The following is a 14,588-nucleotide window of genomic DNA, read 5'->3' as shown; positions in this document are numbered from 1 at the left end:
TACGAACAGAAAAACGAAAATTGCGTTGAAGTACGATAACAGACATCGTGTTCACATATTCTAAATACAAACACAGAACGCCTCTTTGCAAAAACAGTCCGCGTATGCACGGACTGTATGCCAAAGTGAAACTTTCGCAGTTGAGTTGCATGTCTTTTTACACACTGGTAAATCTTGGGAAGAGAAAAAGGAATAGATACATTCTTTTATGGATACGCTGTATATGTATACATACAGGGTATGCACGCTGTTAGTTCCTAGTATTTTTCACGTAAGTGGTAGATTTAGGGAAAAAATAAAAAAGGACAAAGTATTTCTGTTTTTCAAAATACGATCGTTCGAGTAGATTCTTTAAATTTGCAATAGTTTTTGCGTGAAGACGGTACAATGAATTTTTTTTAATTGATAGCTATAATTTTGTTTATATTATATGCGACATCATTTTTGTATTTCAATGACCTCGAACACTATTGTGTTGTAGGTCGTTGAACTCGTCTCGACAACGGCTTTCACATAACATAAAAAGAAATTACAGCTATCAATTAAAAAAAATGGCAAATTACAAAAATTTATTCAGACTATCGTATTGTATCTAAAAAAAAATAGTGAAATTTTGTCTCCTACTTTTATCAGAAATCTACCACTTACGAAAAAAACACTGGCACCTTATAACATGAACACCCTCTGTATATGTGTGTGTGTGTATAGGGTGATCCGTAATAATCTTTTTGTGCGATTATCTTTCGAACTATTCATTATTCGAAAAAAGGGTTCAAATAAAGCTGACTCTGTTTCAAGGGGGACACCTTATAGTGAGCACATTTCTTCTAAGTGTAGGTGTCCCTTAAATTTCAAGGTGACCTTTGTCTCTTTAAATGAAACATTACCTTTTCTTTAGTTAGACATTTAGTCTACTTCGAGATGAATTCATTGGCCTAAATATGTTGGTCTTTCAAGGTCATTTGCGATCGTTTAAAGGCTTCCTTCGCTATTTATCTTCTGTATTCGAAAGGACAACCTTAGGTCCTCTCAATGCATAAATGCATCGATAGTTCGACCATCTCGGAAATTTCTTTAGTAATTTGTAGACAGGCATCCGTGATCCAGGCCTTCATATTATCAGAAGTGCTGAATTACATTTTATCTTTTACAAAGTCCCACAAAAAAAACTCTAGAGGCATCAAATTTTGGGACCTTGCTTGGGAAAGATATATCGCTTCCTCTTCCTATCCAGCGACCAAAAAACACGTTGGGGAGTGTTTCTCGAACTCGGTAGTTATTGGGAGCAGGAGTCTCGTCGTGCTGGAATCACATCCGTACTCTGATAGCAAGTGTAACGTCTCCCGGAATATTTTGAAGTTCGTTTAAAAGAAAAGTGGCGATAAATCGTATTATTAGTCTGAGTTCACGTTACGCTTGCGACGAAGTACAGTGATCAGGAAAGTCTTATGGCCATTCGTTGAAGGAAGGCTTTAATTCGTTTGCTGTCACCTGAAAATGGCGGTGTCCAGAAATGGTGTAGGCCAGGGCCGCTCAAGCAGGCCTATTTCGGGCATGGGCGCCCACCGTTTCCCGCAGGCAACGCTACGGGCAAGTGACGCCGACAGTCATTAAAACGAAATGGAGAAGAACGACTGTGGTGGAAGTATAAGCTCTACCTTGGAAGCGTAGTTCTCTACTACGTACTCTCTAGTACATTCATACGGTACCTCACTGTAGGATCGTTGCCCGAAAAAACGAGGCCTACTGCACGAATATCGTTGCCTGCCCGAGCTACTCTGACCACTGCCCTACGGGCAATTGGCTGAGCGGCTTTGGTGTAGGCTATAATCGGCCGATGGGAAGCTCACAGCTCCGCCTTCATGTGGCCCATGCTGGTAACGACGTTTCTGAGACGGTAATACGTCGTGTATGACGTCTGCTAAGCTTTTTTGACTACAGAAACGCTAGTCTATCATGGTTGCCTCTTTAATATCTCGCGATTTCCTTGACAACGAAGGCACACTGTGCTAGAAAACGGTTCGAAGTGGAAACAGGCGTGTGATGAGCTCCTATATCAGAGCTACTTAATTTCTTGTTCACGAGCAAATTTCCCCTCTCGAGGTTCCCCCACTATGCGACTGAGATGGTCTCGCTCGAGTTGAGGACGCGAGGAGTCCTCCCACCACACTCCAGCAACTGCCGTTGGTTTATGTTACACATTCTGCGTGTTCGTACCGCATAGTGGGGGAACCTCGGGAGGGGAAATTTTCTCGTGAGCAAGAAGTTAAGCGGCTCTGTCCTATATGCTGCACAGCACTGATTTAAGAAAGCAAAGGTCACCTTAAAATTTCAGGGACACCTCTACCTAGAAAAAGTGTGTCCATTTATAAGATGTCCCCTCGAAACAGAGTAAATTTTGCTTGAAATATTTTTTCAAACAACGAATAGTTCGGAAGATAATCACATCGAAAGATTATAATGAGTCACCCTGTATACATATATATATTGCGTGCATTATTTCAATTTTGCTTCTGTAAATTGCTTCAACGTTTTGGTTTCGGTTCACTTCTGTCAGAACTGGTTTACAATGAGATTTCAAAAGACCAGTCGTAACTGAACGTCGCATCGGTTTGAAAACTTCTATCAACAGGAAAACACTTCCTTTTTAACGAAATCATTCCTAAATATGAATGAAAACTAAGTTCTCATGATCTCTAGGAAAGAGAAGGCTCTTAAAATTTTGTTGAAAATTACCTTTCTTCATTGTTGCTAAAAATTCTTGTTTGCTAACTTTTTCCTTATTATTAGCTTACAAACTGATGTCTTCGTGTGAATTTAAATAAGAAGTAATTAAATTAACGAATGAAAACAAAATGAGAGATAGTATCATAACAGAAAACGCTTCTTATGGGAACACTGAATAATCAAGTATGCTTATCTCAATAACAAATATGTAAATTATTCACAACATGTTAAAGCGTTAAAATTAACCATGAGACTAACGAGCAGCATATATACTGTTGCCGGGTGAATGTTCTATTATTCGAGTAGAGAAGTATTAAAAAACGACTGATGCTGAGTCTTCAATAGATCCTAACTAATAACGACTTCTCCTAAATTTCTTTCGGATAATTTGAACGTTGCTATTGACACAGACTGAAAAGTAGAATATAAAAGTAAAGATTTGAATACAGAAAAAGTGTAAGTCTTGTAAAATTGTAAAAATTTGTATTATTGCTATAATTTGGAAACTATCTATACGAATAAGTTCAAACAAAGACATCATGATAGTCGTGAAACCAATTTCATAACAACTTTTCTACGTAATTTGCCACGACTGTGTTAACCATTAATCGGTTCGATGAAATTACTTGTCTGATAAATACCTTTCGTATTTGTAAGACAGGACTTAACAAAGAGATTAGAGAAACTGTGTAATGCGAGTCACGTGATATCAGAAACAATACAAGATATTGACGTGCGAATTATTTTGAATGTTACCACTAAGCACTCAATTTTCCTTGAAAAACATTTAATTCGAAGAAAATCAACGAATAAACACAAAACGTTTATCTACAAAGAAATACACGCCTCTTTCATTTTACTTATCCGAGTTCGTTCGTATCGTTTTCGCTATTCAATCCGTATTTTACAGTGCAAATCGATCTTTTGAAATCTATTTGTATGAAGATTAGTGATAGCGATTCTTGTGGTCAGAGTCCATCAACTCTGGAAGAACGATTTCGCGTGCTGTTAAATATTTTATCGACACACATACACTCCCGTTCGTAAGTATTACGACACTTATTGAACGTGAAGCAAACGTAAACGCTCATTCGAAAATTATTCAAATCCAGAAGAAAATGATTCAGTCTGGCATCTCGTAGCAAAACTTCTAAATATCTATTTCCATTTAAGGCGTCGTCATAAAAATAAGATCGTAATAGTGTGTCGTTGATTATGCCACACCAGATATTCACACAAAAGTGAGTTTGTCGTGTGATTAAATTATCGCTATCAATTTAACGAAAATTATTGCAAATTTGAAAAATCTATTCGAGCCATCGTATTGCGTATAAAAAGTAACGAAACATTATCCTCTTCTATTTGTGTCACAAATCTACCATTTACGAGAAATACGCTAGAAACTGATAACCTGAACACCCGGCATATTTTTACTGAAATATGGAGACTAACTACGTATACAACAGGTGTCCCAATGCTTACGAATGTATGTACATATGTACGTATATTCATACATCGTAAAGACCGTACGCAATTTTTCATTAACCCTTAATTAGGTATGTGGCAGAAAATGAGGATAATTAACTACATAGGAAGACGAGATATCCTCGGCACCCCATATAAATTTTTATTATTCTTTCGCGTAGTACTTACTGTTCCTCGATGAAACTATAGCACTGAATAATTTTATAAGCGATAATAAATAAAAACGAAGAAATATTGTAAAATTCATTTATTTCTAATATATTATTTTACTCGTTATCGCTAAAGGAAACATCTATTTTTGCTTTTACAGCAAGTTGAGCGAATGTTTTTAAACAAGGAAGGTACACGACGTCTAAGCAATGTAACGAAATATCCTACAAATAACACACCGGGTGTACCGAAAACACTCGGCGTACCTAATTAATGGTTAATCACTAAATCGATTATAGGTGATACGATGATTTCTTCTATCGACAGAGGTTATCACTGGTTTTCACAGTTCTCTTTATACTATGTAAATCGAGATAGAAATTAAACCAAATACGGCCTATTTTTCGATAGCGTGTAGCTGGTAAATTAGGTAACGATAGCGATTGGACATCTTTCGGAGTGTGAGTTCGATCGTGTAAACGGAGGCATCTCGTTAAAATGACTCCACCCTGAGGTCGTTTCTCCTTTTTTTTTGTTCATCGATTAAGCGAACGTTCGAATAAATTCAAGACGCATGATTTACGTTGAACTTCTTTTTAATACTGTCTACTGAAGTCCATCTACATAGTATCATTCTACGACCGTTAATATTATTACCATTGTTATTACTATTGATTATTATTATTATTGTCGTTATCGTTAATAATCATAACCGCTTTATTACTATTACTATGATTATTATTATTACTACTACTGCTACTATTATTATTACTACGATTGAATTAAAAAAAAAAAAAAGTACGCTCTATACTCGGTATCTGTGTCGAAAACACCTATGCATATACTAATGATTATCGCTATATATGACTAAAGTTCCGATAAAGTAAGGAACGAAAAATACTACACTCCTTCCCCGTCCCTCTGATTATAAAGAAAAGAAAAGAAAATGAAGAAAGGAGACATCCTTCGATGAATCTGTAACACAGTAATAAGCTCTGCGTTTTTTGTGGATATGCAAACAACCGAATTCCTGTAAGATCATATTTGAATCATAGTTATCGATACTTTCGCGTTTGGTGGACGATGTCGTTCTCACAGACTTTGTATGTATGCCTTTTAGTTTCGTTTTCGACGAGAGAGAGAGAGAGAGAGAGAGAGAAAAAAGAACCGGTGCAAGTTCATGAGAGAATGGAAGGGCGCGCGCGTATGCGTGTGAGAGAGTGAGCGAGCGAACGAATGCGTGACTGCGTAAGGGAGTGACTGAGTGAGCAACAGGGAGAAAGAATGAGAGAGAGAAAAAGAGAGTGAGAGAAAGGAAGCAGAAGAAAGAGAAGAGATGATCGATCCATGTGAGATTCATTGCGCATAGCATGCGTGTATATACATATACGCGCCTCGATGCTACACAATGAGGAAGATCAATGAAACGCATTATATTCATCCCCCACACTCACTTATTTATTTGTACATTATTTTACCGAATAAACGTGCATCTTTTGCATCCTTAAATGAACAGTTTATTTAATTTACCATTAACATGTGTACAACTGAAACTGATTCTGTCAATTAACTCAGTTAACTGAGTTTGAAAAATTGCTACTTTGAATTTATTGTGGTTTTGTTGTTATATTAATTGTCATTGATGTAAGCTTATAAATAAACCTACAACATGAAACTATGATATAAGTGAAATAAAACAGTATTGAATAAGCGAAATTAAATAAGGGAATGAAAATGATAGTGATTACATTTTAGTATCGTAAGACTGTTTTTATAGGTGACTTTTCACTGTAATTACTGTATATAAACAAAACGTATTAAGAAAACAGGCTAAGAGACGAGTAAGCCAGCAATATTCAAAGAATTCGATAAACGTTTAGTAACAGTCAAAGAATTATGCTGTGTATAGTTATTTTATTTGCTATAGTATTGTTGGGTGCTGGCACTTCTTCATTGGACATGTTTAAATAAAAAGGAACACAAACACTTCTGGTTTATTTAAGGACAATTTAGTACAATAAAGAACAGTTCTTCAACAAGGTTTGACGGTGAGTTAGCCCACACCAGTTGCAGCCTAACGCGCCTACCAAGGCGCGGTATAGTTTGTGGAAGCGATATAGTGAGGTCGTAAATTAAAGCATGAGTGTCGAACTTCTCCGAGAGCCGCACGAGTCTGTTTCTGATTCATATACATAAGTAGACCTAACATCCTATGGGACTTACCATTTTCGTGTCACTCCCAACGTTATTGATTCAGCATAGAATAAAATTACAATATCAGTAGTGATTGGAATTAAAATTGAACGTAACTATGAAATTGCAAATGCAAAAGTAACGTAATTGTTTATTAGTAGATGATACATCACATACGCGTGTTCTACTGCTGTCAGAAAATCGTGAACAGTTCTATTCACGGAATCCAATATATTTAGTCGGGCTTATTACCAACGGTAACTCGTCGAGGTACAATTTAGCAATACAGAAAGAGAAATGAGTTAGACAAGGAAAGCAATAGGGGTAGACAAAGACAGAAAATTTGAATGTGTCGGCGCCCACCGCGACCCGCCAAAGCGGAAAGAGCGGAAGCAGTCGAAGAGTGAAGAACGTTTGTAAAGCAAGAGATAGAAGATTTTGTAATATTTATATAATTCAAATATATTTTTCGTTACACATCCCGTGTGATAAAACAGACAATCTATAGAAAGACCTCCTAATCCTACTTCCCGCGTGGGCCGATAATATAGAACACGTCTGTAGCAATCCGCTACAGCAAAAGTGAAACTAGCGCCATCTCATGTTTAGCTGCACGAACAAACGACTCGTTACTAGGAACACAGAATATAAACAGAAGTATTAGACAAGGAACGCACTAGTATGCGAGAAGAATAGAGAGAAAATGCTTCCTATTGGCTGACGGGCGCACAAACTCCACCTCCCACGAGTTAATAAAATCGGCCAGAGAAAAATCATTAATAACTCATTAATTACGATGATTTTGTGAATCTTTAGTATCGGAGAATATAGTAGGGAACTTCAGCAACTTTCACAAATTGTTTTTAATGAGCTAGACCCTTTCAATAATTGGTTATTAACAATTTTAGTACGGAATGTCGGGAACGATACCACATACCTTCACGGTTTTTCAATAATTTCATAGCTTTCTGCCAACTTATAATACAATAAATTTACGCGTCTCAGAAGACTCCTTTGTCTACATTCTCATGTAATTTTCATTAACATATCCCTTGCGGTTTGATAGTTATTTAACATTCTTTGGGTGAGTATTATACTCGTCGCATTTTCTTCTACACTTCTTTACAACGTTTTTAAGAAAGTAAAAAATGTAGAGTTCAAACAAGTGAACTACTTTACCGACTGAGTCCATATCGTCAGTCAGTAACAAGTTTTGTAATACTATCATAATTGCAGCATATGCAAGGAAAAGTGTACACGAGGTATACAATATAGCATATTTATCATTTCATAGTTACATTCAGTTTTAATTCCAGCCTTAAGTTTTGTAATTTTATTCTGCACTATCACCGTTCTTAAGAGTAGACTGTGCTTCACAAACAATGGTTTGACTAATGTCGGTATTTCAGAACATGTGACAAAAGGTCTCAAATACTGACTGGTCTATCCAACAAAATGGAAATGGAGCACGCAAAAAATAAATTCACAAAAAATCATTGGCTATGAAGTATACCTTACACTTCATCTGTCCCAGAAAGTCACTTCAAACGGAGACAGCGTAGGACGGTAGAAAAGCAGGGTTAGTGTGTCCATTTTCTCACCGTCTATTTCCGTGGTTCACACGAAGGCCACTAGATGTCCCATTAAATTATATATTTCTCGCAAGTGCTTACTCATAACCTCCTTTGCTATACATATATACAACTTCTAAATTCGAGTTTTCAGGATCTTATCAGGGGTTAAATAGGAGACGCTCGTACGAAATCTACTTGCAAAACGTTTCTGTGCCGCGTTTCAAAAATTGAGTTTCATCCAGGTATTCCTGAAGGGTCAATCCACAGGTGCGTATAACGGCACTTTCGGCCGAGGATTGACCTGGCGGAATCTCCGACGCGTTACCAAAGGTCATCAAAGATTTTACGTACCCGAAGGTATCGCCCCACTCCTTTCAAGGAAAAGCGCGCTAAGGGCGCAATGGAAGGGTGGGCGACACTCAAGAGGCACGTTGATTGGTAATTTGCAATTTCGCAACAAACCAATCAGCGTGCTTTCTTGCATTTGCGGAGGAGTCTCCACCGGACTCCCCGAAACGTCGGAGCTAAAGGAAGATGCATAGAGTGGGAACTAATTTGTTTGTAGTGGGGGAATCGGCAGACAGAAGAAGCTCGTCACCTCCGATCGAAGAGATCGATGTGGAGGGGACCGCTCCCCTACATTGCTACGGACCAAGTAAGTACTGACCACATGCGGCCCACAGACCGCCAATTTGTCACCTCTGCTTTAGCTACTCAAGTAGTAAGTAAAGTAAACAATGTAATAGAATAGAAACTAATTTTCTTGGTGGGGAAAGTGGCAGACTAACAAACTCGTGTTTCCCGCGGCGAGGAAGCAGTGGTAAGGGAAGGTGCACAGAGTGGGAACTAATTTCCTTGGTCGGAAAATCGGTCACGTTCGGACTCCCTAAAAAATAGACAGATAATCTTGATCCTTTGAGAAGACACGCTCCAGCCTTTCGAGGAGAAATATTCGAACCTCTGAAGCGGAATAATTTATTCGTGCGAGATACTGCGGCGGCCAGTTACTTAAGACCGCTGAGTAGTTCAAGAAATAAACAGTGCTAATATATTATTCATTGTATTTTTCGTATACTAAACTCATATCAAATATTTTTGAAGTATGTTATACCATAATATCGCAATAATTTTATTTACAATACTATAAAATACAAATATTTTTAACATTTTCTCAGATTAGGCCGTTATAACAGTGGAAAACTACTTAAGACCGATTCGTGTTTTCACATTATTTATTAATTGTCACATTAAATAGTTGCATCAGTTCCTTAGTTACTAATCATCACTGCATTCGAAATCGCAAACAATTGTAAATCAGTCAACAATTATGAGTCGAGGAAAGAACACTACTCCTGAACAAAGAATTCAAATTAAATTGTTGAGAGATGAGGAATACTCATTTTCGGCAATTGCTACAAAATTAAATATTTCTAAAACGGCGTGTATACAGGCAATGCGATTCATATCTAAGACAGGATCAGTTAGTAACGTGTCGCGTAAAAAAAGGCCTCGTAAGACAGCAGCCCGGGAAGATCGCTTTCTTCATCGCATATCTGAAACGGATCGTTACAAAACAGCCGAACAAGTTCTCAATGAATCTGATGTCGAAATTATCAGCAAAGTGTTTGAACAGTGTGAAGAAGAATTTAATCTTATGGGTCGCATTGCTCGCAAGAAGCCACTCATTTCCAAACGAAACCGAAAACTTCGTTTACAGTTTGCTAAGAATCATCGCAACTGGACAATAGCAGACTGGTCAAAAGTTGCTTTTACCGATGAGTCCAAGTTTAACAGAATGGGGTCAGATGGCAAATTATATATTCGACGTCGTCTCAACAAGGAATTTTCGCCAAAATACATAAAATCAACCGTGAAAGGTTCAGTAGGTTCAGTGAACGTTCGGGGAGCGTTTACGTTACAAGGTGTTGGTCCACTTCGTAAAATTGATGGAATTATGGATACATTGAAATATATTATAAATTATGGAAATACATTGATATATTAAATGAGGTATTGCTCCCATTTACAAGAAATCAAGTGCCGGAAAACTAGATTTTGCAAGCTGACAATGACCCGAAACACACGGCCCGTAGGGTTAAACAATTTTTAAGTCAGCAAAATGTAAACACTTTACCATGGCCCTCTCAATCTCCAGACCTCGATCCTATTGAGATGCTATGGATTGATGTGGAGAAACATAAAATATAAAAACCCCCAAAATTTAAATGAACTGTATGCTGTTATTCAAGAAGGGTGGAATAATATTCCAGTCGAGCGTTGTCGTCGTTTGATTGAGTCTATGCCAAGACGTTGTAAAGAAGTGATACGACAAAAAGGGAGTGCAACGCGCTACTAACTACTTTCTAAGTCTTATTTTTCCGCAATTACCAAGTTTCATTAATTTTACCTGTATTTATAGTAGGAGAGAGTCGGTGAATTGCGAACACCTAAGGAAAAAGTTGAATAAAACAAAATATTGCAAAGGTAATAACTTTGTTACTGTTTATATACAAAGGCATATTATCTGTTTATATAGTTTTATAATCAACTTTAACTAAATTTAAAAATAAAGCCAATTTTTAATAGGAAAACCAAACCGTTGCCGTTCGTGATGTCCTAAATATCGTGGAGTAATCACGAACACTACTTATTTGTTTACAAAAGTCGCTTAAATAGCCTGTAGATGTGCTCTGACTCATTATAACTCATCACTCATTATAAACCCGAGCAAAAACCGTGAGTGGAGTAATTTTTTCTCTTACGCAACACTAACCTATTAAATGTAGGAAATAAAATGAAAAAAAAAAATGGATTTCAGAATCAATCACCGTGAGTGCTTCATTATGTCTGCAATCTGAATTTACGAAAAAAAAAGATGAAAAAAATACAGCAGCCATGTCAGGGCGCTTTAAGCGATACGCAACACTAATCATCTATGCACTCTATAATTTATAATACGCAACACTAATAACGGGGAATCCATGACTGTATTCAAAGCTACTGCCCTGAGTATCACCACTCTTGGTGCAGCTCTTCCAGCTGCTTCTGAATGTGATTCAGAAACGGGAATAATTTCTACCACAGTATTAGTGGAAAAATTTGGTCATTTCGTCATAGTCGCAACACTACTCAAAGATAAAACGCGGTTATTCAACGACGCAACGCTAACTGAAAGAATCGCGCTCAATCAATTACGCAACACAATCGTTAAACAAACAATTGCAGCTGAATGAAAATTCGAAGTATAAAATCTGAAATAATGAAATATAAAAATTCAATATACAAGAGCAACCGCGAGTAGCATCTCCTCGCAACTCTAATTTAAAGCGCGTTCTCAATTAATTCGCAACTCTAATTTAAAACGCGATCTCTATTAATTCCTAACTCTAATATAAATCGCGTGCAAATTTTTCGCTACTCTAATACAAATCGCCTGTAAATTTTTTCAGCAACATTAATGCAAATCGTAATTAATCAATCACAACGCTAATTAAAATCGCGATTTGCGCGACAGGGAGCAAAAGGTGGGCGAAAGTCCAGTACCAGCTGAAAAATATAACTACAAAAATACTACATGTAAGAGAGCACAGTGACAAAGTAGTAACGAGAATGACTCTCCATCCAGAGGATGCAGAGCCATTGGTAGATGCCATCTTCTTTGGCATTTATTTTTCCGGGCCTCTTCAACTCATGGCCACTTCTTTTCTTCTTTTCTGAAACTTAAGTCTAAGCTTGAGATTCCCTGTATCGCAAAATAAAGAATAAGATGCAAATGTGAAATAAAACAGTAAATCGCGGAAGCTGGATTAAAACACGCAGATGAACACGAGCAATAAATGAATCATTGCAAGTGCATCCACGCAGAACCTCGAACAAAATATGTTGCGTTTCGTTTCGGGGCCTACCAATCCCGACCGCGACCGCGGGAAATTCGAAAAATTCGACAAGTGCATCCAGTGGCAAGTGGCATGCTCCACTCGCGCCAGATTCACCTTCGATTTCTCAAATCAGATTTTCCTGAAACAGGTTGATCACAACGGGAAAAAAGGGGGCCTGCCCGATCGGAGACTGTGTCAACCTGCCCGGCCCTACCTACTTATATTAACCAATCACACCAGAAAGTATACTACCTATCCTCCCTGAACCTGTATTTAAAAAAGTGTAAAAGTCATACACACAAACACACACGCTCCACGGTTCTCACACAAACACCCGGGCGCGAAATCCTATACTAGAGAGAACGTCCCGGGACGCCTCCGACGCCCGGAAGTTAATCATACAATCTTTCACACTCTAATGTACGTACCATTTTTCCTGAAATCGGCTGACAAAGGCTAGTGACCATTGCGATCATATGAGAGACAAATATATACCCGATGATTTTAAATGTATTTCCTTTTTCGTTTTGTTTCTTTCTCTTTTGTAACTTTGACATGTTACTGTGAAAAACGAAAATTGGCAACGAGAGAAAAAGTAATCTGTAGCGACGCAATTCCACAGCCTAACCACACATACTCTGTGGAAATACGTCGAGCACGATACGCTAACCTATCGTCAGCCGCTGAGAAATTGTATTATCTTATCAACTAGTGTCATCGTACCCATCGCCTTTCACTCAATCAAGTAGCACCTGGGCACGTGAATGGGTTCTTGGCAATGAATACGGAAGGGGTTAAACCTGAAAATCCTGTGCTAAAAATGCATTATTATCTGATTTTTAATATACCATCTATAACGGGCTAATATTCTTTGACTTTATTACTAATGGAACTTTAAAAATATATTGGCAAGGAAAAATCTTTATTCGTGTATCTTTAATTAAGAGTTTAAACAAGAAAGACTCTGAGCAAAGTTGAAGACTCTGCACTATAAAATACTTTATTACTCTGAAAACTGAAAACAGGGATTATTAAATTATCCTCGGACAATTTCGTTGTCAAAGTACATTTTACTTTGACTTCGAAATCAGTCCGTTGCATCATAAAGTGTTTTCTTGCACTAATTTTTCAATTTAACATCGTATTTCTTTGCTTATATCCCAAGATAGATTGAAAATCATACTGAATAGACGTGGTAACCAATTGAATCACTTAATATTATATTAATATTACGCATTCAACTTCTGCAATGTGCATTTAACCAATAAAGTAAATGGAATAGGTTCATATTCTGGAATAGTTAACAACAACCTATACATCATCATTATCACTATGTGATAACAGTTTTCAAAGAAACGAAGTCGAAGGTTATTCGACTTCTACACTATACATATGTATTTAATGAGAAAATTATTCTACGATTTCTCCTTTAATAATTATTCGCGTGGAAATTCCACAAATATCTACATTAAAAATATTCTTATTTCACTAGTATCCAAGTCAATATGTTTGTAATTATATTTACTAGTTTTACTATAATTAATATCGTATTATTAACATTAACCAGAATAGAAAAAGAAACGACGCGGCGTGCAAGGAAACCTAACCTGATCTAAGAAATAAATCACACAAAATGTTAGTACTCACGAGAGTGAGTTATTATACTTACACCCGCGGTCACTGTGCTCGCCAAAAATGCTACGTAATTACAACCAATCACCCGTGTCAATTCGGACCAATCATCCTACGACATGATTGAGTGACCAGAGGAACTTTAAACACATGCGACTCACAGTTCGTTGAGTTAAAGTTGTCGTCTAGGACGCCACTGCCCAGAGGAAGTCATCTAGGACGCTACTGCACACCAGAAGTTGTCGTGGAAGTCATCCGAAAGGCACTACAGTAGAGGCAGGCTGTAAAAACTGTAGAAGCAGAGAATATTATCATTTGTTCTTAAAAGCAAGATGACCATTTCAAAATTGTCAGTATTATTTACTACAGTGAACTTTGAAATTCTTCTAATTTTGACTCTAATAGAGATTCATATAGACATTTGAAGAATTAAAAAATTTAAGGCACTCTTTAAATAGAAAAGTATTTGAAACTGTTAAACTTTTAGTTTGATAGATACTTACATTTTCAGCTCTGAGAGCTCCGCCCAATGATTTCTTCAAGTGATGCACTGACTCTAATGCTGGTAACGAATTTCAGCAAGAATAAAAAAATAAATAAAAAGTTAATAACGTTACCGTATATATTATATTCGGCGAACAAAAACACTGACTCTATCTTCGCGTGATTTATTGTGAATTTAGTAAATGTGTTTATTTAAAAGAGCTGTGTTGCTGCGCAAAACAAGAAAAAAACTTAGACACATAAAACACTGACTCTACCGACCGTATTGCGCGCGGTCAAAAAACTCAGCAAATGAACACTGTTTGTTAGCAGGAGATGCGTGTTTACTTTTTTTTCGTATCGAGTGTTCGTCAAGAAAATACTGTACCTGCTCTTGGACCAATGGAAAATTTTAATAATTATCAAGATTATTTCACGTCGCAGTACCGAATAGTGTGACACAATA

This window comes from Habropoda laboriosa, unplaced genomic scaffold (assembly GCF_001263275.1).
Source record: "Habropoda laboriosa isolate 0110345459 unplaced genomic scaffold, ASM126327v1 scaffold11, whole genome shotgun sequence".
In the NCBI taxonomy this organism is placed as follows: domain Eukaryota; kingdom Metazoa; phylum Arthropoda; class Insecta; order Hymenoptera; family Apidae; genus Habropoda; species Habropoda laboriosa.
This window is presented reverse-complemented; position numbering follows the sequence as displayed.